Here is a 27,651-nt window from a genome sequence, read left to right as displayed (position 1 = left end):
TATTGTTGTGGCAGAGCACATCAGTCAACCGTAATGTGTTAGGATATGTTGATGTAATGTTTATTTACGTGTAATAAAAACTTTTAATTTTAACGCAACATGAATGTACCAGGAAGGTTTTTATGATACTTTTCTGAATTCTTCGGGATTTTTTGTCACTTATTGTCATTCCATCTTAACATTTCAAGTTCTTTTAAATTTGCTGCGAGCACTTTACAACGATCAATGGTTTTTTAATAATTGAGGATAATTTATTATTGTTTAATATCACGACTTATGATACGACTTTATAGGTAAAAATGAAGTTACATTTGGTAAAATAATCACTTTTCAGTCACTGTACTGCCAATGTTCGCATAAATGTCCCATATGCCAAACAGCAAGCTGAGAAAAAAGTTTTTGAAGTTTGTCCCACACATAAGGCTAAAAGATGAAAAAAGAGATCGCCTTTAAAAATTGTTGAGTGCTCACAACTAAAACAAGAATAACCATGAAAGTATATTTTCACATCCTCAAACACAACTAGACATTTTTTTTAATGCTTTGGTAATGTTGCCTATTCAACATTTTACTAGGATTTTGGTTTTACCTTCTTAAAATATCAATATAATTGTTTCTAATACGTTTTGAACATGTAATTTAATTTGAATTTCATTATTTTCTACTTAACATTGCAAAAAAAGTTTTCAAAGACAGTGAAAATAATTCAAAATCTGGAACCAAAAAAGATATGGTTCAATCAACTTAAAAAATTGAAGAAATTTGAAGAGAAGTGTGAAGAATTCAATCTATATTTTCCTACAATTTTCAAATCAATTTAAAACATTTTGTAAAATTGACAATTAAAATGTTATTTTCAAAACTAAAAATATAAGGAAATCAAACAAGCATTTTTTTGTAATTTTCTCTATCTTTCCCTCTGATTATTGAAATAATTTTTATGAAACATAACTCTCTTACATTTTTTTTTATTAATTTTAATTAAACATTTTTTCGGCCTACCAATGACTGAAAAAGCAGATTTGGCCCTCAGAGCTAATTGTTTTTTTGTTTGTTAACTTTTTCGAAATTAAAATTGAGTTGTTTTAAAAATGATGGCAACTTTAGTGTCACATAACAATATTGAGTAGCAATATCAACTTTTGCTTGAAAATGTATGTAACTTTAATGTTAACAGTATAAAACATATAATTTTTCAAACATAAATAAATTTTGTTTTATTAAAGTAGAATATAATTCAAAATCGAATCTGCCTTGCCATGAAAACTGGAAAATGGTTTCTAGTTAAATTTGCACTCTACAATAACTTAATAAATTAGTATTGTTTTTTTATGGACTTTATACATTTTGACATTATTTTATCATCATATAAAAAGTGTATTACAAATAAAATGAACTATATTGCAGCGTTGAACGCTATCATAAATTCCACCAATAAACCCAGAAATGATTTCCTCGTGGAATTGCGGAAAATATATCGTTCCTGTTCATCCCACCTCCCAGGGCGCCATCAAACAATTTAAGACGACACCAAACGATCCTTATTCTTCACCTTCCACGGTGTGACCATAAAAATAACGCCAACGATCGTTAATGTTTTGCCTGGCCAACAAGAATACAAACACACACACATTTTGTCACATCTTCCCCGGGAAATCGATTAGAGTTCTACTTCCTGTGCCTGCAAGGAGCTAGAATTCTGAGCTTCTTTTTTTCTCTTCATACGACGTTGGCCCAAGCTAGTCACGTTTCTGCAGTAAAAACGTGAACAAACTAACAGCGAAACTGGTTGTGTTGCCATTCTAGTTCCATAAAACTTTTTTTCCTACCTTTTTTTCTGCGTTGGCTGAGGAAGAGTTGAAGCTCGACTCGTTTTTTCCCCCTCTTGCAACCAAGTTGTTCGGCTGAAGCTTTCGAAAATTATTTTTATTTATTGATAAACTTTTTCGCCCCTTCCCGCGTATACTCTATCTTCTTTTCGCCTGGTCGAAAGAGTAAAAAAAAGTAGAACAAACGATTTGTGAGGGTTGGACAAAAACAGAAAACTGTCCCACAGAGCGAAAGGATTGTGTGGAGGTGTCTTGTTGGACGTGAGATATGCCACGACACCGTGATTATAAGCTGACAAAAGTGTCACGGAACGGTTGAAATGGGTAGCGGGTATCGTTTTTGGCGTGAATGGAAAAACAAAATTACTTGAGGGAAAGGATATAACTTGCCCTTTGTTGGTGTCATTACCGATTGTTGGTTGGATTATGGTGGCAAATCAGAAAGTTAAATAAATTAAAATTGCAGATATCGTTTTTGAAAATCGCATAATGAAATCTTCAGAGAAAATACTTATTTAAAAACTGTTCAGCAAGTTAAAATTCAATTGAAACTCATTCTGATGCCCAAAACAGTCGTAAAACCGTAAGTCGTTTCCCTGAAAGCTTCTATAAAGTTCCACTTACTACCAAAAAACCATTAAGCTGAGCAAACAACTGATAAAAAGGAAGGCTGCTTTCATGAACCTGAACTGCGTTTTTCATCTCTGCTTTGTGAACGTAACTGGAAAGAATTTCCCTCCCAAAAAGTCATTGTTTCATTCATCATCAGTGCAGATGATGAAAAAAATACTTACAATCACACAAAAACACATTTAAATTAATTGTGTTTTTGCAACGGGTGGCCCACCCCCTTGCTGGTTGAGCGTGGTTGAAAAACCTCAAAAACAATTGAAGTACAACCAGAAAGTCACTGTAATTAACTCAATCGGCCCCATCCCGGCAGGTTCCAGCCAGCCACTGCACAAATATGCCACCGAGCCCAAAAACAGATGCAGCTGCAGTGGCACTCATGAACAAACAGAAACCGCAGTGATAAAAACGGTTGCAGATGCGAAAACACTGGAATTAATTTAAACAAATAATTATTGTTGCAACCGAACCGTACGCAATGTGGGACACCGAAATTCGGTATCGGTGCTTGATTCCGTTGTGGCAATTATTGTTTACTGTTCCGGCAAAAGTGATCGGCTTATACAGAGTGTGTAATTTTATTTGAAAATTTTGATACGAAATACTTCACAGAAAAGCTCAACTTAAATTCATTAACGAGGATTATGGAATCAACCAGAAATTTCATAATTCCCACAGCGGATAACGTCATACCGAACGGATTCTCCATGCGTAAAGTCTCGCAATTTTGACTTTTCGGAAAATTAAAATTAACAAAGTTTTAATTGTTTCCTGCTCGTAACAATGCGCCAACGAACGTTCAACCTTGTGCGAGAAAAAAATACACACGCGGCTTGGTCGGCCTGCATCACGACCGGCTAAAGCCAGACAATAATCCTCTATAAGCCTATTTGTGCATCGATGCAAAAACGGCCCGGCCAGATGGTTGTAAATTTAAAACAACGGACAGATTCCTTTTTTAAACATCGATAAACGAGGGGACTTTGGTCATCCAATTTTTACAGATGATTAAATAAAAAAAAAGTAATGCAAAAAGTTGTAAATTGAAGTGAAATAATTCGATAATAATTAATTTTGGTATTTTTTTAGCAAATCACACAGAAAAAAAATGATGGTAATATTCATCAGGAAATGGTGACAGATTTTGTGGCAAAATAAATGATAAATTTTACCCCAGAAAATGATGAATTTTCATCAGTTTTTGATGAACATTTATCAGGTTCACATTTTTACACATTTTTTATGTAATATTACACAAATAAAGAGGTAATATTCAACCTACCAAATTTTCAACATTCCAAAATTCAACTTTTTTTTCTGTGTAGCAAATTAGAAAACTACGCCATCTTCCCTTTTAACCATTTTAAAAATTTTACTCTTATTATAAAAAGTTGACAATACGATGAAATTAAAATTACTTTTTTGATTCTTGTTTCAATTCAGATTTTAGAAAAAAAGATTTTTTTTTAAACTCATTTTATGATGTACTGTGATCACTTATGTGGGAAAGGAGTGGGAGTGACTATATCCTCAATGTTAGCTCATGTAACTGATGTACCATTCATAGATGATTCAATAAAATAAAATCAAATAATTGAATGAACGCTGATTTTGGGATTTTAGAGATGCATTGCAAAATACTACAGCTTTTATTTTGGTCAAAAAATCCCAAAGCAAAATGCTTTTTTGTGTACACAGAAAAAAAAAATGATGGTAATATTCATCAGGAAATGGTGACAGATTTTGTGGCAAAAAAAAAGATTAATTTTATCTCAGAAAATGAGGAATTATCATCAGTTTTTGATGAATATTCATCAAGTTCACATTTTTACACATTTTATATGTAATATTACTCAAAAAAATAGGTTATATTCAACCAACCAAATTTTCAACATTCCAATATTCAATTGTATTTTCTGTGTAAAGTTTACGAAGATTTCAATTTATTAAAACAGAAATTTATTCAAAGTTACCTAAAGTAACAATATATCCCTCCAGGCGAAACCCGGAATCGAATATCCCATCCTGGTGGACTATGGATGAGGGGTAAACATTTTCATAACTCTGATCCCAGCGAATATTAAAAAGTCTTCCCCACAAACAATAGAGAGCTCGTATCCGAAAACACGTGACCAGGAGCAAAATCCAGGTTCACGTGCAAAACCACGGCAACCAAGCCAGCTAATGAAATAATCATCGGGAATTTTTGCGTACGTACAACGCCGAGCAGCAAATGAAGCGTTTTATAGCCTTAGCCCAGTGGATTGTACCATTTTTACGCGCTGTTTGACGCTGAGCCCAGCTTATTGGCTATTCATGACAACAGGATAATAGAATCAAAGCTGCTGTGTGGTTAACCGGAAAACATTTCTAACTTATTTTCAGCTAAAACTCTAAAGCAAATTTTATTTTTTGCATTCCCCTCCACCCCAAACCACCCATCCAATTACTACGTTTCCCGATTTTATTGTCATCGTGGCACCAATTTGATCGCCAATTTCCCGATACCCGCGAAAAATACAACGACGGAGCACAGCTGGGCGATAAAATCCGTCGTTCTCCCTTACAACTTTGCACCACAGGTAGCAAGAACACCATCCACTTCCGGCAGACAATATTGATTGCACCTCGCAAGCGAAGGAAAACTCAACCTCGGTTCAGCTTTTTACTGTAGCTTCGCGGAGCAGGGACATTCGGCTTGGCACACTCCAAGGGGACATTCTTTTACAGCCCCTTCCGTCTTGAACCATCGATTGGCGCAATAAATGAGTTCCAGGGTCGGGTCTGTTCTCGGCGAGGAAAAGTATTGAATTCCCCCATGTAACTTGAGCTGTTTCGGGAGCCAAACTAACACAAACAACAGAACTAATTTTCTTAGAAACAGTTCACCCACCACCTCCAAGAGCAAACGGAAGGTTCAGCAGCTGTGCTATCCGGAAGTGGCAGTGATCGATGCTGTGAAGCCGGAAGATTGAATTGATCCAAAACGGGACGAAGGTGTTATGAGGAAACACTTTGAACGCGACCGTCCTTGGAGAAGGAAGCTACAATGGGGTAGGGTTTGCAATACCAATGATACCAGTTGTTGTACATTACCAACAACAGGTAACTTTCGAACCGGTTCCAGTAACCCTGCACCGGAAATTGCCACCCTTCTATCGAACGCGCTCCAATCAACTCTATAAAGGGGGAAACTCTAGCAATGTGATTGTCTTTAGAAGACTTTGAAAGTCGGCAGTGCCACGTGCAAGACACTGCCGTCGGAGCAAATTGTACAAAGAACAACAGCACCAACAACAACAACAACAAGAAGAACATCAGCAGCAATTTCCTAGGCGACATAAGACGCGGATAAAATTTTCACTTCACACTGCGGCGGAACTGTCGGAACGGATTCTATTCCCCCTCCCTTCCAGATCGGAACTGGTGGGAGCAGCTCGTAGCAGCACTAGTACGTGTCTTCCTTATTATTCAGTGCTTATGTTTTATGTTGATGACACAGTTTTTCGCACGTTTTCTCGCACTGTCCCGGAAGTGTTGGGTTTACCACCCCGGATGGCACTTGTGTGCATGGCAGTTGTTTGTTTTCTACATTTTAAAGGAAAAAAAATACTCAATTCTTTTACTGCACTTTTAAAACTCCCTGTGATTGCAAGTTTGTCAGCTTCTAGATAGTTTTCTTTATTTGTTCGAAGGATGAAAGATCGTTATGGAAAATTTAATAAAAAAGTCCTTGTCTTACCAACTAGATCGGCCCTAACATAATCCCAACAAATTGGATTAATGTTTGCCAGTCAAACTTTACATCCGACCGGGCAGCCCACATCACCCATTGACTGAACTTTGTCTGTCAGCATGCAATGAGGCGGAGATTTCTACGACAAAAGTGTTGTCCCCATCCAATATTAATGGGAACAGCATGCATCAGTTGGAGCCAACGATAGTTGCAAAGTGGGCTCATGAGCAAATTCTTTAAAATTGCATCTGTGATCTGTGAAATAGTAGTTCATGCAACAAGTTGCAAAAAGAAGATTTTTTCAATGCAAGTCGTAATTTATCCACCGAGTTTAATAAATAGGACAGGTGCGGAAAAAAACATTTTTTTTCACTTTTTTTGCATTTCTGAAATAAAAAAACACTTTTTAAATTATTTGCAAATAATTTAAAAACTGTTTTTTCTTAAAAATGCAAAAAATGAGAAAAAAAACTTGTTTTTTTTCAGCACTCTTTCTATTTATGTCAATCAAAAAGTATTGAAAAAGGTTAACCCATTTCAGTGCGGAAAAGTTGAACTTTTCAGCATTGGTATTGGAAGATTTTAATTTTCCATTTTGATATTTCTGGTTCAGAAAAGTAGGCCGTTTCGTCACACGAGAATGACAGGAGAACTAAGTTATTTAACGACGGAATTGCAAAAAATATTATTTAAAACATTACATAACATAACATGAGATAAAAATGTTTTCAATGAAATTCAACATTCTGGCTGTCGATCTTCTCAATGTCAATATTGCTCCAGCTGTCAATAAATTTTCAGTCCCTTGAAAAAGTATGATTTGATTTTTTGTTCTATAATTTGATAACTTCCGCTCTCGATGGTCCCTTCAATATCGACAACAAAAGAGTCTACTGTATATTTTAAAAAAAACGTGGTATTCATGCTTAGTTTTTATACTCTTTTCGCTATTCAGAATTAGTATTTTAAAAGATTTAAAAAATTTCATCGTTGACGGATTTGGAAAAAAGTAAAGAAAAAGCAAAGCAATCCACTTTAACGACCCCCGGGTCTTTTGTAATTTCTGTTGCAAGTTTCTGCTCATTTCTAAGCGTCAAAAGGTTATGTGTGGTGAGTCCCTCAAAACCTCTTTTACGCAAATGGACCGACGGTTTACTTCCCCATCCGATAGAAGGCCAGAATGATAAGGCAGGATTCGAACCTGCGCCCCATATCAACTTAGGGATCGGATTTGGCATGGTATCCGTAATTTAGAATATAAATTTAATCTTTTATATCACATTTAATCGTTTAGTGATTGAATTATCAAAAAAAATCTTTTTTTTTATTTTAGAACTTATGGTGGGTCTCGTGGCGCAGGGGTAGCGGCTTCGGCTGCCGATCCCGATGATGCTATGAGACGCGGGTTCGATTCCCGCCTTATCCACCGAGCTTCTATATGATGGTGAAGTAAAACGTCGGTCCCGGTTTCTCCTGTCTCGTCAGAGGCGCTGGAGCAGAAATCCCACGTTAGAGGAAGGCCATGCCCCGGGGGCGTAGTGCCAATAGTTTCGTTTTTTTTTTACATTCAAAAAGAGCAAAAATCTATGCTTAAATGCTAATGCTTAAATTTAAAATATTTCTGTTGAATGTTCTTTTCAGCAGAAATATTTTAAATTTAAGCAGGATCAAAGATATCATAAGATAAAAATTAAAAGGCTAGAAGGTGATTCTGAGCAGTTCTCTCAGATTTCGGTCATTCGATTTTTTTGTAATATAAAGATTTTTTGCACAACCTGGAAATTTCTTAAAAGTTGTCATTTTATGTCCCCTAAAACACGCCAAAAAATTAAAAAATTAAAAATAGTGTTTTTTTTTGCAAATCAATTTTTAGTTACAAAAAGTTAAATTAAAAATCACCATTTTTTTTGTGTAACATTTTTTTCAGTGTAGTCCTTATCCATACCTACTACTTTGCCGAAGACACCAAATCGATCAAAAAATCCTTCATAAGATACAGATTTTTGAATTTTCATATATATTTTTTGTATGGACAGCTGCCAAATTTGTATGTGTAAATTCAAAAAAAAGATCGATTTCGTAGAGAATTGCTCCTCTTAGAAAAACGTATCATTATTTAATAGGCCGTATCTCAGCAATAAGTTGTTTTAACAACGTTGTTCTGAACCGAATATTTAAGGAAACATTCAAAGGAATCTTATATTAGATAAACTTTTCCTTTCTGGTAGAAAACGTAATTAGACCCATATTTTTTGTGCGTGATGTTACTCAAAATATGGGATTTTAAAAAAAAAGCATAAGTTGAATTAGGCTTAAAACCACTTTTTACATTTCATTTGTTTAACATACGTTTCATTTTTTAAACCTAAACATGTTGCCAATGAAAAATGACGACATCCTGGAACAATATAAATACAGAACATTATTTATGGGACTCCTAACTATGGTTTGAAGTGAATTACAGGGCAATTTGAACGCAGTTTTCAATGTTTTAGAACAAAACATGAAATTTTCTATAAGAACCTACTATTTTTAGTTAAATGCAAATCGCGAGTTGTAAATGATTATTTGAAAATTTTCGCTGCATAAAAACATTGATCATCAGGCAAATATTTATCAAAATTTGGGTGACCCAAAGTTTCAAAATTTGAGCACAATTTTTTTATGACTTTCGTTGGAATTGAGTCATTTGAATTTGAATATGTTTTCTGTAAAATTTTCAATTCAATACAATAAGTCCATTAATGATACTGACTTTAAACACACCGTGTTCACATCGAGGAAGCTTGCAGGCGGTGATGTAACTGGTCACACATACGCACCCCACCCACCATCATCAGCAACTTTGTTTGCACTGAATCAAGCAAAAGCCGACTCCGGGCGCACTCGGAACGTGTCTGACTTGCAAATTGCAGTTCAAGAGTGCCTTCCAACATATTTGCCTCACATTTAACCCTTGCGGGCTTGGGCGGTTAGTTGTTGTTGGTTAGATGCGAAAAGTGTTTCTAATAACTGTTTATTGCACTTGGTGCACATGGCAAGTGATAGTCATTGATCTCAATTAGCTTCCACTTGGGTGGAAGTTTTGCTGCGTTTTGCTGCGAAGTCGCTCGCTCGGCAGAGACTTGCCACCCTTTGCTTTGCTTGGTGGTGCTTAATTAGGTTTAATGAGCTTGCGAAAGTTGAAAGTTGTGTGCGCACCAAAAGTTGTTTATTTCAAAAGTTTTGCACACTAAAGATCATTTATTTCCAGCATGCACGAAGGGAAATTTTCCATATCGGGAAACACAATTTTAGGAATTTAGTCTTTTAATTGAATTGCATACTAGACATTTCGATCTTCATCAACCCTTCGGCTAAGACAAGCAAACGTACTGTTCAGAATATCTGCATTCTTTTATGCAATTGCACCAGACATTGCTGGAACCATTACGCTCCAACATGGAGAATGCATGGAAATGTCTGTATCAGCAGAATCAGTGTTAATTTAAATCAAGTTGGATTGTCCAAGGGTACAATTTGTCACCATTGAAGCTGCTTTCAGTCGTCTGAACTTCAGACACAATCAATAAATTGAATCGACGATTGCCAAGTTCCCGCTCATAAAGCAAGCAATCAACGTTCGCAGCCGAGAATTTTCCCCGTTAATTGACACGAAATACAGACTGCTTCTGGGTGCCGCCAGCGAGTCCATCGCGGTGGTCGTCCGGAAATAAAAGAAAATAATTAATTTCACCCCCCGAAGGCTGTGAATGGAAACACGAAAAGCCTGCCCTCCTGAGGCACCATAATCAATTGAAAATTGCGCCAAAATAATCGACCGACACTTGCACTCTTCGTATACAGCGATACAATTGCGAGAGGTGATCAACGAACGAACGCGTTAATTGCTTCTCCAAATTTTGTGTTTGTGGAACATCTCGTTACGCTGATGGGGGGGGTGGTACTTTATTCAATTTGAAGTTGAGCAGTTCTCTCAGATTTTGGTCATTCGATTTTTTTTGTATTTTTTAATCCGACTGAAACTTTTTTGGTGCCTTCGGTATGCCCAAAGAAGCCATTTTGCATCATTAGTCTGCACAAATTAAAAAAAAAATGAAAAACTGCGACTATTTTCAAAAAAGTCACCTAAAAATGGATTTAACTTGAAAACGGTGCACTTTATCAAAATTTCACTGAAGTACTTTTTGATTGCAAATTTGATTTTACATCGAATAATGAAGTTAAAAAATTTTTGTGACCAATTTTTAGATTTTTTGAAAAAAATAGTATTGATTCAAAAATTCATAACTCGCTCAAAGATTTTTGCACAACCTGGATATTTCTGAAAAGTTGGCATTTGGTGTCCTCTAAAACATATCAAAAAATAAAAAAAATTAAAAATTGTGTTTTTTTGCAAATCAAGTTTAAGTGACAAAATGTTAAATAAAAAATCACCAAAACAATCAAGACACCGAATCGATAAAAAAATTCCTTCAAAAGATACAGATTTTTGAATTTTCATGCATCGTTTTTGTATGGACAGCTGCCAAATTTGTATGGAAAATTATATGGACAAACTAATGATGCAAAATGGCTTCTTTGGGCATACCGAAGGCACCAAAAAAGTTTCAGTCGGACTAAAAAACACAAAAAATAAAATTCAAAAAAAAAGACCGATTCCGTAGAGGACTGCTCAGCTGCTACCGGGTGGTTGCTTTTCGATGATTTTAATGGCAATCATGGTTGAACGATTTGCCATATTATTGGCACTTAAAGTCATTTGAATTAACGGTTTTCATTTTCACAATTAGTAAACCTTTTTCCACTCTCTAATTGCATGCTCGTGCAACTGCTGAAACGTTCAGTTCACTTTACCGATCTAATTATTTCAAAACCTCTCACACAGCCCATCGAACCATCAGAGTAATGCCCATCAATTGCATCCGCATCTCCGAATTAGCAATATCCATTAGTACTGCTCGTCCTGCCTATGGCCTCCCCACCACCACCAAACGAGCACCCTGTTGAGTGGCCAGGCCCGAAGAACCATTCATCACGCCACGTTCGGGGTCGGGTCGACTATGCAACTGGTTCTCGGGGTTTGACCAGGTCCAAGTTACGGTGACGGCCAGGCCAAAGGATCCAGCAGTGCCATAAATTATGCCAGCACATTCAACCGAAGCAAATTCGCCACAGACCTCAAAATAGGAAGCATCCCAATGTCTGGAATTAAATTTATAATTTCATTTATTCACGGATTCTCCCCTATATAAGGCAGAAAGGAAAGTCCTGTGCAAGCAAATTGTGCACTTGTGCCAATTGAACGTCAGCCAAAGGGAAGCCATGCTTCTTCTGGTTCTTCTATTTTGTCTCGTTGCCTCAGTCGACTGGGTACGAAAACGGACCGAAGGTTCGTGGCAATTGGTCATCGGCCAGGACTTAGCGGAAGGATTAGAAAAGGACTTTAGCAAAGCTGCAACTGTGAAAACAAATGGCACACAATACCGGAACGTACATGCTGCAGAGCAGCAACAAAAAAATATCCTGGAAAGTGCATGAAAAAAAGCTAGCCAAGAGAAGAGCAAACATTTTCTCCATAAGTGGGAGTAAGCCCAGTAGTTGTGGGGGACGGATCCTGAAGTTTTGAGGCAGGATTATTTATTGATCCGATGTAGTGCGTCCATCCCGGGAATTCCCGGGACAAAAATCCCGGGATTTTTCCAAAACCGGGAATTCCCGAATCCCGGGATTTTTCATAATTTGTCCCGGGAATTCCCGAAATTGAAAAAAAAAATCAAATTTTGGTCTGGAAATTCTGATTTGGTTGTAGAAATAGATGAACAGTTTAATACATAGTAATCAATACAAATTTTAAATTTGGATTCGGATTATATCAGCTTTAATTTGACTTATTAGGGAAAATTGTTTAAAATTTAGTTCACAGATCCGCAAAATGCCTGACGCTTTAAACATTTTCTATTTAATTTTATGTTTTTTTTTTAAGACTGGGTATTAAATTTATATTTAGGATTTTAAATTTGAAAAAAAAATCTAACCTTAAAATATTTTTCATCAAACACCGGAATCTGGGGCAAGTAACGAATTAAGACTGCTATTTAAGAAAAAAAATGCATCGTGTTTTAAATAACTTCGGTTAAAACAGAAACAGAAAAAACAATTAGTACACCAATTTCCAAATCCAGTTTTTTTTTTAAAGGTCCAATAAACTATTGTGTTTCATATGTTTAAAGGACCTAATAAAAAAAAGTCTAGAAATGTATTGCTCTGAAATCTCCTGTACCTTTCAGACTGTAGTCCTGATTTTCCCCAGTTGACGGTACTAACTTAAAGAGAATTAGTAAAATATGTTTTATTTAAAATAAGACATTGAAAACTTATCTAAAATTTTGCATTGACTGGTATCATTTTATTTTCTGATTTTTTTTAAAGGTCATATAAACATATGAAGAACAATAGCTTATACGACCTTTTTTTTTAAAAAAAAATCTGGTTTTGTTGTCGCTTCTCGTTTTTGTAGATATTTGTAATGAAATTTTTCAAGCTTTTCTTGTTATGGCATTTATAAAAAAATATATAAGAAATATATTCATAAAACACTTATTTAATTTAAATGACATTGAAATTGATATTTGTACTTTTTTAAATATTTTTTTTTCGATTTCTTTTAAATTATTTCAAAACTGTCGTCCTTGTCTAGATTGAAGTGAAGATGGCACCAATTATTATTATTAAGCTTATTCAATGATTTTAAGCTTGAAAGCCTATCAAATATTATGAAAATATAGATTTTTTGACTGCTTCAAAAATTTCCCGGGATCCCGGGAATTCCCGGGATTTCAAAAATATTTTTCCCGTTTCCCGGGAAATTCTAAACCCGGGAAAATTGGACGCCCTAATCCGATGCCCGTAATTTATCTTCTATCCTTTCTTCTCGAGGTAAAACCTTAACCCTTTTCACTATTGGCTCTCTCCGTCCTGGGCCGTCTGGCCAGCACTTGTGCACCGTTTGCAAATCCTGCCGAAAGGACTAATGAAATGTGTTTTGAATTTTCTGGACGTAGAAGCTTTAATCCATGATTTAGTGCAGTGTTGTTGTCTGCGCCAGCGAGGCATCACGTGCCATTTGTCGAACGAAATTTTGAGCGTTTCGTTTGGCATCGTCAAGAATGGAAGCTTCAATTGCGATGCAGATAAAATTAATGAGGGCATTTGGAAAAAGTGATATCCACGCACACTTGACACTAACGAGATGCCGCTGAGCCATGTCGACGTAGTCGTGCTATCTTGTCGCACCCGCCATTTCGACGTTCCGAGAAAAACGCGTTTTAATGTTTGATTTTGAATAAACAAAACCGAGAGCACGCAATGTAAACAATAACAAACAATTTTTGTTTGGCTGACCATTCTGAGCATTGTCCTGAAGTTTGGTTGAAGTTGGTTGCTGGAGTCCCGAGTTATAATTACAAATGTTTACGGTTGTCTAGCTTGTACGTCCGTCAAACGCATCCTGACCTGAAATCCCTTTGGCCATTTGTCGCACTTACATCAATTTTCAGGGAGTGACAAGATAGCTCGACAAGATTGAAACTACTTTCAAATGAAAAATGACAAAAAAATTCGGAGCTTTTTTGGTTTTCATTGAATATCTTAGGATTGAAATCGAATTTTGGGGATCTGTGAAAGTCAAAAGTTGTGGCATTGTGAGATGCACAAAATGGCGTTCTTAACTCAATTTGGCCCAAAATGCACGTACGACAAGTTAGCACGACGGCGACGATGTGATAAACATCGATCTCGTTTTGGCGTTTATCTGCAAGTTTTGAATTGAACACCGGAGAGATGGAAAACTATCTTCGACGTCTGCTTGACGTTATACGAGGATGCTGACGAGCGGATGTTGATGATGATTTTCTAGTTTGTAGCGTGTCAGAAAGTGCAGTGTGTGCAATTTGTTGGATTGTTACCAATACGTGACTATTTGGATTTTTATGACTTTAAAAACTCAAGTTGATTATCAAATTTAATTTTTTTTTTCAGTATTCAAATTTATTTTTGTATCTAAAGAATTGAGCATAGCATAAAGCTGAAATGTTTACATTTAATTTACAATTTGCAAAATACTAAAATTTTCAATATATACTTTGCATCATCCAACTTGCTGCCTGAACTTTGACACTAAGTTCCATCTCAAGTTCCACGAAATCAGTGCAGCTTGACGTAATCCACTTTATAGTGTAATCTCCTTACCCAAGTCAAGCTTTTCCTGCAAGAAGATTATGTCAATTTTAAACTCAAACAACATCTCATGTAAAAGAAAGCGAAGTAAATTCCCTCAAAAAAGAAGGGAAAAACTTTTCACTCCAACGTCATCGTCGTCGTCAGCAGCAGCTGACATCCTGTTAATCAAAACGCCATATTGCAATTCAAATTAAATACACTCGTCTTTCCACTTTCGTCGAAAAACCGAATTCACTAGCACCACCACTACATCTGTTCTGAGGGTGGAAAACATTGTACCCAAGAAAAGCCATCCATTTACCAGTGACTGATTTTCGGGACGCTCGCCGAGGAGGAAAAAGTTCGAATTTGCACACTCGCTGGTGTCGCATTTCCCCGGACGAATGAAGACACAACTTACGGATGGGGGAAAAAAGCTCATACATATATGTGAAAGAAAGGGTAGGGGGTAGTAATCGAATCCCTTCCCCGGGAGTTGTTTTCCATTCTGCTCGTGCTTTCGGAGCGTTTAAGCTGGCATGATGGTGGCAATGGAAGGAGCTTAGTAAGTAAAGAGTTTTCCACTCCGAGCACACGTTCATAATTGATGAGCTATAAGGAGCTTTTAATAGAGACAAACAGAAGGAAAAAGCACTGATGGAAAGAAAGTTTTGGATCGAAAGTTAATGTAATGTCGGAAAAATCTGTTTGTTGGTTGAACAAGTAAGAAAAAACAAACTTTACTTATTGAAAATATGAGTAAAATCACCAAATTATTGCACTTCACCATCTATTAGAAACAACTAAGCCCCTATATCGATCCTGGTGCAGAAACTTTTCTAAGCACTTAGTTAAACACCCAACTCGTAAAAATAAGCGAAAATTTATTACGATAAAGCGTAATAAAAGCGTAATTTAAACTTTACCGTTCCGGGGAGGAAAGCGGACGGAAGTTGTGCGTACTTTGCCAGTTTTCTATCTCCCATCAGAGATTTGGACTTTTATTACTTGCCACAGTTTGCCCTGGTGGGGATCCGGCTGTTGCTAAGGGAGGCAATTTATGTGGGTGGACATTTTCTCCCCAAAACACCAAGCAAGAAAAGCTGAGTCAAGTTGTGAAGAAAAACACTTCAAAGTACTCTCGCAAGAAGCTTTCAAGTTTGCTTACAAAAGCACAATTCCGACCGGAAGTTGCAACCGAACTGGAAACGAATCACAATCATTACACAATCCCTGAACTGGCAGCACAAATCTCCCTTGTCAGAACTGGAGCTCGGCAACAATCCAATTTGTTTGCCAACTGACCTAAGCTCCGAACCGATTTGCTTGTGATCCCCTGGACGTTGCACAACAACAAACTGTGTGTACTTTTGACGGTGGTCCTCCTATACTGGAAAAATCCACATCATCAACAAACAAACGGGGACGTGGAATCGATAGAAAAATCATTGTAAATATTTTCAACATAGTCCCGTTTCAATTGCTAATCTCGACTAAAACGAGAAAAGCTTGACTGATCACGGCAAAGCCGCCAAAGCTTTGCCCAACATGGCACATGCCACAATTCGAGCAGCGAGACTGCCCGGAGTGCTTTTCTGCTCGATGTGCATCGACGTGTGGACGTATGTGCTCACAATTTTCTGTCCCACCATTCTTTGGTGAGCAGTCACCCGAAAAGGACCTCCAGTCGGCAGCGGGTTACGCTACCGAATTGAGGTTGAGTTATCAGAAAAGAGCTTTGCTCTCAGAAAAATTACTAAACCAAAGCATAGATTATAATTTTTTTGCCAAAATCGAATAGCAATACTACAAAATCATTTTAAAAAAATGTAAATTTGCTTGCCTTGTTGTGAAAAACCTCTCAACAAGGTTATCTACCGGCCCCACAGTCGGATCAAACCTCCATCACCAAACACGCTAGTTAACTAAATCCGAATTGTGTTCCTATTTGCCAAACCCCAATTCGGTCCCAGAGTCCACCACCCCCAAACACAGAACATATGCAGCAGCTTGTTATGTGCCTATATATGTTCGGCACATCCTGTATGATGACGTCCAGACCACTCATTGCGATGCAGTCATTGTGTCTACTGCTGGCTTGAAGCGGAGCATAAGCCATCGGGTTTTGTTGGCGCGTAATCGGAACACGTGAAAATAAAATTAAACATACTTATTTTCAAAAAGGTGCATAATTAAAAAATGGCTCTATTATGGAATATACCAAATAAATATTTCAAAGCAATCCCTTTCTTCATGTGCGCTTCACATTGCCCCAAACTCTTCGAAAGGACTCAACTTAGCATCCGGTGTCGGCCCAGCCAGACACACGATGGCCAACAGATCTCCCCCCCACAAACAAGCTGCATCGTGCCAACAGGCTCCACACAGAAGATAAACAAACAGTTTGCTGATTTTTTGCAAATGTTTCCAACTGGCCGCCGGCATCACCCTCATCGCTCGATGATGAGGAAATTGTGACCCACGCCAGGCCAGGTTCAAATCGGACCGTTCGCCAGAGCCGGTGATGCCCCCGTCGGGATGAATTGAAAAACAAAACCCGGCTTATTTTAACGCATCTACCCCGTCACCTTTGGAGGGAATATCGCCCAGAGGGGTGGTGTTGCGATTCGATACAAGCTTCGCGAATAGGATTATTGGCACTGAATGCTGCACAGAATGGTCAGATTTTGAACATGATTCTACAGAAAATCAAAAATAAATCAATCAATAAAAGTTGAATTTTCAATTGATCTAGATTCAAAGCTATTTTACGTGTTGTGTATATTTCAGCTACGTTAATCAAATTATTCAACTATAACTCGATCGAACAGAATCTCTTTTCACAGCCAACCATCGACAGGATTCGGCACCATTCCGGTGCAACCCATAAATCAGTGAATCTATCCGTTCTGTCAATGTGGACGCTGACCGGTATTATATTTATTTATTTTTATGTTCGCTGGTTTGGTTTTTTGGATTTTTTTAAGGTCGTTTAATTTATTCATTCAACCAATTCCAATAGATTTTGAACATCGAGCCCAAGGTTAAACTAGGGTTGTTCAAAACAAATAAATTAAACCTTAATAAAAAAATCGAAAAAGTCCATCACAGCATTTTTTCAAAACTTTGATGCAAGGCTTCATAAAAGAAACATATTTACCTAAATTTGCTTTGTAATTTTCATACAAATTAATGATGTTGGAGTTGTAAATTTGATTGAAAAAAAAAGTAAAAAACAATTTAGAAAGGAAACATTTTATTGAATGTTATTGTCCCTCAACCCTAAATTTCAAATTTAAAGTCGAAATCGAAATAATAGAACAGTTATGCTCCTACTGAAAATTAGCAAAATATCATCAAATGTATGAAAATCCATTATTGAATTGAATAGTCCCAAAAATCAAAATTTGCAAAAAGTCCATTAAAAACTTTTTTTTTGCCCTCTGATTTTTTTAAGGAAATTGTTAAAGGGGAACGAGGAAGCAAAAAATTAAAATTAAATCACCTCAACAAAAAAATCATGTTTATCCTGTCATCAAGTAGGCGAATGAAAACGGCGACTATCCGCTGAAAAGACTTCAAATTAAACAAAATCCAAATAAATTCATTTCTCGAGGAAGGTTTTGTACTCTGGTTCAGCCTGATCTATAACGGAAAATTTTTAAAACCTTAGCCATTCCAAGATTTTGAAGGCACATTTTGAAGTGCACCAGAAGACATATTAAGTGCAACAAAGAGAATTGGATTTCAAAAAACTTGACGAAATGTTCTGCAAAATCAAGCTACAATAATAGTAGTTTATGCAACAAGTTGCAAAAAGAGGATTTTTTCAGCACGAGTCGTACATTTATCCAACGAGGTTCACCGAGTTCAACTTTTCAGCACCCATTTGAGTGCTGAAAAGTAGAACTTTTCAGCATTTATTTTGAAAAGTGTTGCTATTCGATTCTGTTATTTTTGGTACAGTAAAGAAGGCTATTTCGTCGTTCAAGAATGACAGGAAAAGTGAGTAGTTTCACGACGGAATTGCAAAAATATATTTTCCCATACTAAATTCAATTGCGTCGCACCAATCATGGGCTCAATCAAACGCACTCAAATTTTGGGAGGTTGTTTTGGATTTCACCCTAATGTTGCAACTCTATCAAGTATTTACGAATTTAATGAATCCACCCACATGAGAAAATCAACCGTGGTGTTCACGGAACGAGACGGGGAAAATTTGCATCCTGTCGAGAGATCAATCAATCTCGGAACTCAGCAGCGGCTGGCGTTGGTGTAACTGATCCATTGTTTGCATTGAATTCGATGACAGCTAATTTCACAAGCATTTTCATGGAATTGAACTAGCAATTTGTTATGTTTCATGAAACTCGATACTCTCAAAACGAGCGAACTTCAACTGAATTTCTCACAATTACGGCTCCCAGCAAACGATAATTAGCGCACAAATAATTAATCTCTGCATGAGCAGCGCTAAGAAAGCAAAACACGGTAAGTCCACTAATTAACCCCCAGCAGATTAGGTTCGATTTCCCCGGACAACATAATTAATTACGCATCGAAAGCACATGCGGAGCGGAAAGCTCACCTTAAAGCACCGCCAACTTCCATTCATTGAGTGAAACCAATATCCCGCTTTCTTCCGGCCAACGGAACGCGAACCAAGACCCAAAGTGCTCCCAGCGGAACGGCCAAATTAAGCCATCAAGGCCATTTGGACTACTTCCGCTATCCACCCCCACAAAACCGCCTTGGCCATCTAATTTAACGCTCACATCATGGTCTTTAGCTGGCAGATGTGGGTTCTTGGCTTGCTTGCTCGCAAAGTAAAAGAAAAAAAAGCTCTTCACTTGTCCTTCCCTCGCAAGAAGAGACAGGGTATCTCCGGCATCGCCGTCTCGTATCTCGTGTGCTTTTTATCTGTTTGTTCAGTGGTCATTTCTGGAACAACTTGTTTCTTTGGCCGTATCACGGGAGGGGGCGTTAAGCCCGAAAGCGAGCTGCACAAACATTGCAATTTCCGGATGCCCGGATGCCGACAGCTGGTGGTGGCAGTGAAGATGGCCGTTTTCACGTGCTATTTCTTTAAGTATATCGATTAGTGAGACGGAGGAGAAAGAAAAAGCAGTAAGTGCTGTTTGCTCTTCTGTTTATTTGACTTTGATAATTGAAGCTGCCGGGATTGAAGTAATTTGACCAACTAGCAGTGTAAACATATCCACCAACCGTCAAAGAGTAAGTCATTCGACCGAAAGCAATCCTTGTCGGTCATTACCAAGCTGGTGTCCTTCCGACGTTCATTTTTCATCCGCTAAGTCTACGTTTTCTCGCCCGTCTGCAAATCTTCCCAAAAGCGACAAAAACAGGTCAGACACGTCCTAAATCCGAGCTCATATCACATCATTTTTCTTTTTGGCACATATAAGGGATTCATGTTATTCGGGTTGTTCGGAGAAAGAATGGCAAGGAATGATATAATCCCACCATGAACCAATTTATCCCTGCCGGTAGCTTAGTCCGGACTTGTCTAGTGAGTCCGACGATGAAGAGACATTGACCATCAGAACGCCGTTTGCCTTCTTGAAAGATGTGCCCCTCCTTTTTCAGTCATTTAAAGGTGCTCTCAATGGACACAGATTTGGAGGAGGGATATTGAGCGGAAACATTTGATATTTTTAAAACTAAATTCCCCTAGAAAACACACCGTTTCTTCCTGAAGAGTGGAGGAACATTTTGTGTCAAATAAGATTTGCGTCAACACGATGATCATCGTGAATCAGCAAACCTCCTTAGAGTGCTAAGAGTGCCGTTTATCCGGTAGAGTAGCCGTTTTAGTATGTTTGCGACACGTGGCTGCTGGAAAGCCAAAAATCCTCAGGTCGATTAAAGCTTACGGAAATTTGTTTTTGTAGAAGCACTTGATGCAATTAGTATCATTAATTTGACCATGTCCAAATTGCCCATATTGTCCATACAATTTAATACAATATTATCAGCTATCTATACAAAAATGTAATCTACAGCCCAGCCTCAACTATCCAAGATTTCGATTATAAATTCTTAAGAATATCGTACAATCGAATCGTAACCCAAAAAACATAGTTTGACCAGTTCTACTACTCTTATTTTAGTTAAATTAAGGTAGATGGCTGCATGTTGACAGCAATTTTATGTTTTTTTATGGACAAAAATGAAATGTTAAAAATAAGGCAGCTGCAAATAAATAAAAAAAAAATATCAAAATTGGAATAACAAACCTAGGTTTCAACATTTGGATGAAAATAGAGTTGCACAGGCGTACAGTTGCTTTTCAATCATTAGTTTTAAAAATATCGGATATTGACGGAATTTTTTTCCGCAAAAAAAAAACTTTTCGTGGGACTGTAAATTGATATTTCATGAAAATTTTAAATGTTTTCAAAGGAGCTCAAACATGCTAAATGCATGGGGGAAAATGCATTTTAACTGGTTTTCAGTTGATTAAACTTTAATTTTCATTAAAATTTTGAAGTTTTTCGAAAAAATATTTGTTTGTCCCCTGATTATTCAGGTCAACTTTGAAGGGGAAAGGGGGCCACATAAACTTTGAAAAATATTTGCAACGGCCTAAGATTCTTTCGTTCTTCGTGAAATTTCCCACAAGCTGCATGCATTAGTTTTTGATGCAAACATTTTTGGTCCATATTGCCGAGTGATTTAATTTTTTTTTTTTCGCTGAAATATATAATATTTTGTCCGTAAAACTCACGGCTATGCCTATGTTCAAGCTATTAAGAACTATGTTTGTACAGGAATTTGTTCAGGGGACATTGAACTTCAATTTGAAGCACTATCACATTTGTATGATTTTATTATGCTTTTTAAAGATTAGCAATTAGATTTATGACATAATATTATTCAAATCACAGTAGCAAAAATATCTTAAAACTTTACTACAACCTCTAAAGTATTTTCGTCCAGAACCCAGCATCGAGATTCAACAGGAATCAACTGCAACTTTGATTAAATTCTTCGCCCGAAACCACTCAACCGCCTCGATTACAGTAAGTGGTAAAAGTCCAGTATTCAGGCAAAGTGCACATTTTGTGCTCGGATCAGCAGCATCCCCTCCCCATGTTGTCCGAGCAGTTGAAACTTTGAGACAATAGTTTTTCTCCGAGAGTGCGACGACGACGACCGTCAACAGATAACGCAAAACAGGAAAACTTTGGGTCAGGTTCCGGACAACCCTTGTGTATCCGTTCGCCCTCGGTTACCCTCGTTTTTGACCCTGGGTCGATCTCTTCCAAGTGAGTAAAATGTATGTGTCTTATTGTGAACGTTTTGGGTCCAGGAGTAAGTTTGTTGACGGTCGTCGTCAGGGCGCAATCGGAAGAGTCCTTCGAAGAAAACAATTTGCCAAGTATTTTCAAAGCTTTTTGAGGACACTGATGGTGCTGTGTTTGCTTGACGAAGGGATGATAAGAAAGCTTTCCCGTGAATTTGCTAACAAGTGCCATACAAACCAAGTGGGAGATAGGAAAAAAGTTGTGTTTTTTTTTTTTGGTTTTCAGTTGAACTTGTAACACATTCCGGGCTTCGTTTTCGGGTTGTTATCACGATTGGGTAAAGATTGTGAAACGATTTGATATAATTTGTACGGGTTTGTTTAAGGGATTGAAATTTGAATTGCTTTGCTTGCGGTTCAAAAAGGTCTGTTGTAAAAATCCTTCCGGTTGTGTGCAGAGTACTAAACAAACTGCTTTGCATGTAGGGGATATTGGCTCATTTCATGGCACTAGAATGCTTTATCTAAACCTTTCTTGTCCAAAGTACCAAACACATTATCATCATGGTCGAAAAAAATAACTTAAATATTTAGACAACTCTCCCTTACAGTACTGTTCCTTTTTAACTTCGAAACCATAACTTGTACCTTCCGGCCAGAACCCATGGAAGGTAATTTTAATAGTAATATAAAGTCAGCTAGGGTATTCCTCCCCCAGTAAGGCCACCCTCTACGGGAACATATTTGTTGGGCTACACAATCAAATATCAATTTCCTCTTCCGCTTTCGGCAAACATCCCATCCTCTCAACAGAGCGTCCTTTTTTTCCCCCAGTTACCTGCCTCGCACTCTGGTGACGGGGTAAAGAGCCACTTGAAAATCGATACACGAAGTCAGGAGCAACTCCTTGGAGGGATAAATGTTTATTACCCTTCGGCAACAGCGTAACGCAACGCGATGTCGAGGACGATGTGGAGAGGGCCACTCTCCCGAGAGGTCGAACGATTCATGGCGAAAGGATCCAACGGCGTCGTTGTAAGCTGCCCTAGGAGAGTGAACCTGTTCAAACTTTTGGGCTTTTGTACACAAATTCTCAGACAACTTGGGAGCATGGAAGGGGGAGGGAGGTGGGTGGCCAGACTCCTCTGTTTGGTGTGTTTGCATATGGTTTCCGTGGTTGTGTGAGTTTGTGCAGGTTACGTTCGCTGACGAACGGTTAAGAGCAAATATTTGCATAATGTGTTTATCCTTATTGAAAAAGTTTTCCCATAACAGCTTTTTTTTCGGCGCTCGTGTCTCGAACTAGTCGCCCCTCCTGCCACGGGTATGTGGGAGTTTTGTTGACCTTTTTTTATTTTTGAGGAAAAGGTAGACATTCGTATTATTTGAGTCTCGAGCAATATTGAAAAAATAATAATAACTAAAAAAAACCTGACTCTATAATGTCAATCAAATAAGTCTCGTCACTTTCAAAAATAGATGATATTCTATTTAAACATAATGGTACACATCAACTAGAGAGTTTTTGTCTTCTTCTTCCAAATCTAGAGCTATTTGATTCTAAGAATTGTAAAAAATATGTCAATCAAATCAATAGTACCGGTAGCTCAAAAGATACTGAATGTTTGTACCAAAAATATCGGTCCACCAGACTCTGGTTGACATCAATAATTTTGACAGATATACTGTCAGATCCAATAAAGGTTCGTTTACAAATACAACTAACTAACTATTCATTAAATTTGGAGAATCATTCAACAACCTTAAAAAAATATTACATAAATTGTCATATTTTTTTAATTTATTTATATCAATGATAAACAGCAATAGAATCAATAGAATAATCTTCATACAATAATTTCACTTTGCACTCATTCAGTGAAAACAAATTGCGAGAGACTATCCTGCTCCTTCGGGAGGATATTCGATCTAACTAATACATTCGCTTTTAAATCTGTTAAAGCCACTAAAGGTTCTGTAACACATCGCAAGTGGCCAATGTTTGTAAACGATGTACACATAAATAAAATGGAATTATCGGTTACTCATTCATGTTATTTTCGAGAGTATTGGAGAGATTTTCTTCATCGTGTTCCAACACGGCTCACTTTTTATGGATTTTTTTTAAATGAAACTTAACTTCTCTTTTTTAAGGGGTTACATACATGTGAATTGGCAAAAAGGTCAAGGGTTGGTATGAGCACACACTAAAACTTTTTTTTATGCGTTGCCATGACATTAAAATGAAGAAATTTAGTTGTATCATTGCCTATTTGAAGTTAGCAGTTTCAAAAAACGAGTGCCACGATATCTCAACACTGCTTTGACCAAATCGGCTCAAAAATTTTGGTGAAGACTCACTAAACTGGTCCTGTGTGCATGACGAAGGCCGATTTTCAAAAAGTTTATAAAAAAAGTATTTCATATAACAAATCAACAGTTTTTGATTTTTGTAATTTTTTAAAAACCTAAATTTTAAAATCGGGCTTTGTTATGCACACGGGATATGTCTTGAGAGTACTCACTTCAAATTTCAGCCAATTTCGTCCATTTCATTTCGAGATATCGTGGCACCCGTAAATCAACTCGGTGTTTTGAGAAAACGCTCACAAATTTTGACAATTCGCTTTGCGCATGGCAAAACTTTAAACTTAAATCGTCTTCTACTCACATAAAACATAAAATATCTTTATGAAACTTTTAGTAGTGACTGGAAATCATCTTTTAAAAGTATTTAATAAATAATCGGAAATATGAAATTTTGAGAATTTTACATGTATGTAACCCCTTATTCACTTTGGATTCAACTGGTTTTAGTGTTTATTTTGAAAAAAATTGTTTTGTCTTTGCCTATACAGTACAGAGTCGATTATCCGAAGGCCTTGGAAAAAGATCGCTTCGAATAACCGAAAAACAAAAAAAAAATCTCTGTCTTATTTTTGATTGTAGAGCTCAAGTGTGACCCATAAACTGCCCTTAATTTGCAATCAACCATTCAAATATTACTTAACTTGAGTCGCAAAACTCCAATTTAATGTTAAAAGCAAAAAATCGAGAGCCATGTTTCTTCCAGATATTTTCTCTTGATGAACGTCAAAGATTTTCTTTTGATGATGTTCTCCCATCGCTGATTGAAAGTTAGAAAATAAAAATAAAATCAAGACAAAAATTGTTCATGATTCGACTATGCGAAGTCCAATAGAAACCATCGGATATTCGAGGTATCGGCTAATCGAGTCTGGTGTTCGCCTTAAAGGCCTTTTTCAACACATTGTCAAAATATCATGAATCACGTCATATCACACAACTCATAGTATGCATTCCAAAACAAAAATTTAAGTTTCCTTTCTCAATGCAATCATAGTTTGATTGAAAAATGGATTCTTGGCAAATTTGAAAAGTGCCCTGCCTAGAGGCTAGTGTGTTGTATATTAGATTTATTTACAAATTTGAACGATTAGAAAATAAAACAAAATTCAATTAGGTGGATACATCAAACCGAGATCTCAGCGGAGCAACATTTTGTCGGAACTTTTCCCCTCGGTGAGCAAATTTTTCGCTGTTTTTGGATTGGGCCGACTTTTCAGAGGGATGGTGCATAATTTTCCCTGAGCCACTCTTGTGGGGGAGAAAAAGGTAAGCCAGGTCGCCAGAGTGGACTTATTTTACGCAAGGTGAGTTTCGCACAGCTGGGATGAGTAACTTTTTTATTGCGTAATGTTTTACATTTTTGTCACTTGTAAGCACGGGCTTTCGGCGTGACCTTTTCCCCGAGCTGAAGGGAGGATGGGGAGGATGAATGTTGTCGGAAAGAAAACTTTTTAACAACCTCATTACAGCATCCTGGGACACGAGGAAGGGGGATGGCGGGCTCGATGATCATTTCGTTACTGCTGGTTTGTTTGCTCTTGTGCCAGAACAGCAATTCGACGACGTTGTAACGAGGGCCGAAACCATCAATAAAAGATGAGCTCAGGTGCAATCAAAATTATTATCGACCTGCGTTTGGTGCCCGTCGCTGGAAGCGAAATTAATGGTTATTTTGGGAGCGCAAAGCTTTCACAACATCAAAATACCGGTTCAAAAAGGTTTTGCTCTGATGGCTTCTGGGAAAATTGTGTTCGTTGTTGTGATTTGTTTCCTAAAATCGCTTGAAGTAATTAAGCATAATAGATTCAATTATGCATGTAATGAGACAAATCATCATGATTCAACAAATGATTTTAAATTAATTTCCAAAAGCGTTGTTTAAATATTATTAAAACTTTATTAGTAATTTCCGAAAACCAATCAATAAAATGACTACTGACTGCAACTAATCGGTAGCTCAGTGAAGACAACTTAAAACTTCATTCTTGTGCCAACCTTCTCTTACCGAGGGGCTTCAACATTTTCTCGACCATAAGACAAAACTCATTAAAAATAAATTTCACCATTTACATTATTACTTCAAAAGTGTCAGCTCATTTCCCAGGTTGGCTGTTCGTTCCCACGCAGAAGCCATTATCAGCCGGACTCCGTGATCCTTCCATCTTCCCCGCCCTTCAAAGTGCACTCCGGCTTGCTGGCTGATGAAGCACAACAACAGTTGGTAGCTGGTTGAAACTAAAAATCTGAAGTTCACGATATTTTAAACTTATTTATCCTATCTAAAATTGAAAAAAACACATATTAAAAAGAAATACACATTCATGGATTAAAATTAAAAAAATCAATCTTTTGTTTTCCGTGTAGACGATGACAGGGACGCATGGACCCCAACCCCACGTGGAGCAGCATCTTTGCGCTCTGAGAAGCAAAGTGATGAAAAAGCATTTTTCTTCAGCTAAATTTTTTTATTTATAACTTTCAAAGAACTCCCCTCTACCCATTTTTCTTCGTTTTCCTCCTCCCACACCGGATCGTTCTACATCCGTACATAATTAAGCAACGCAAAGGTCGGGAAAGTTCGCTGCCTTCTTCTAGTATTTTTATGATTTCTGTGCTGTTTCCCTCCCTCTCCAGTGCAGTGGTGCCAGCAAGTTTGTAATATAGTGTCACTTTTACGCTTGTCCAGCGTCTAGCAGTTTCCGGGGGTGGCAGGAACACGGGGTGATGTAAATTATTTCACCTGTGATGTTTCCAACTTTTTGCAATTTTGAATAGTTTGAAAGGGCTTTATTGCGAAACTTTGCTTGGTAGCTCGGGGGTCTGTTAATCTAGATTATGTTTTTTTTTTTTCAAAATGTTGAGAAAAATACAATTGTTATAAAGTCTGAAAAGTGAATCACAAATACCTACAGAAACATTTTTGTATGTATCTGAGTAAAAATTTCTGCGTCTGCGTTAAATTTTGGTCAAATGGACAGCTTTAATGAGCTTTTCTATGAGATTCATTTTTAAGAATTTTTTTTGTGATGTTTTTTTTCTTGTGGCAAAAGTTCTTCCTTTTTTAATTTAAATTCTTCAGTTGTGATCCGCCGAAGATTTTATCAACATCATGGTTTCCCAAAAGTTGCACGCTGGTTTCCTTGGATATCCTCTAAAAAACTTTCACCAAAATTTATCATTACAGAAAGGGACCACCCATAAACCACGTGAAATCCATTCAAACCATCCACATTAACGACCCCCGGGTCTTTTGTGGTCTCTATTGCAAGTTTCTGCTCGAACCTAGGAGTCCGAAGGCTTGAATGGGGAGAGCACCCAAACCTCTTTCTACTCCAAGGAACCTTCCACCCCAGTGTTTGAACTGACGACCTTCGGATTGCGAGTCCAACCGCCGCCAACGATTCCACCGGAGTAGGCTTGGTTTGGTGTGTTGTTTGTACTTATGGCATGGAGATGATTTCCTACACCTGGAATGACTTAACGGCCTAACAACCAAGGCCGGGACCGACATTTTACTTCCTCATCCGATGGAAGGTTGCAGCAGATGGGAATCGAACCCAGAATCATCTGCTTACAAAGCGGACAGCGTAACCATT

At 37.4% G+C, this 27,651-nt stretch overlaps 2 protein-coding genes across 2 annotated transcripts in view; one reads left to right on the top strand and one right to left on the bottom strand.

The window, feature by feature from the left end:
* Window positions 1–27,651, bottom strand: part of LOC120423011 (uncharacterized) — a 90,868-nt gene that overhangs the window by 33,440 nt on the left and 29,777 nt on the right. The gene's annotated exons all lie outside the window — the stretch shown is intronic.
* Window positions 16,771–27,651, top strand: part of LOC120428400 (elongation of very long chain fatty acids protein 7-like) — a 318,557-nt gene continuing 307,676 nt past the window's right edge. Inside the window, exon 1 of the mRNA XM_052709394.1 lies at window positions 16,771–16,786. The gene's annotated coding sequence lies outside the window, so the exon portion shown is untranslated. The remainder of the gene's footprint in view (window positions 16,787–27,651) is intronic.

Source organism: Culex pipiens, chromosome 3 (genome assembly GCF_016801865.2).
Source record: "Culex pipiens pallens isolate TS chromosome 3, TS_CPP_V2, whole genome shotgun sequence".
Lineage (NCBI taxonomy): Eukaryota > Metazoa > Arthropoda > Insecta > Diptera > Culicidae > Culex > Culex pipiens.
The sequence above is the reverse complement of the archived record's forward strand: the minus strand, read 5'-3'. Positions and strand labels throughout refer to the sequence as shown.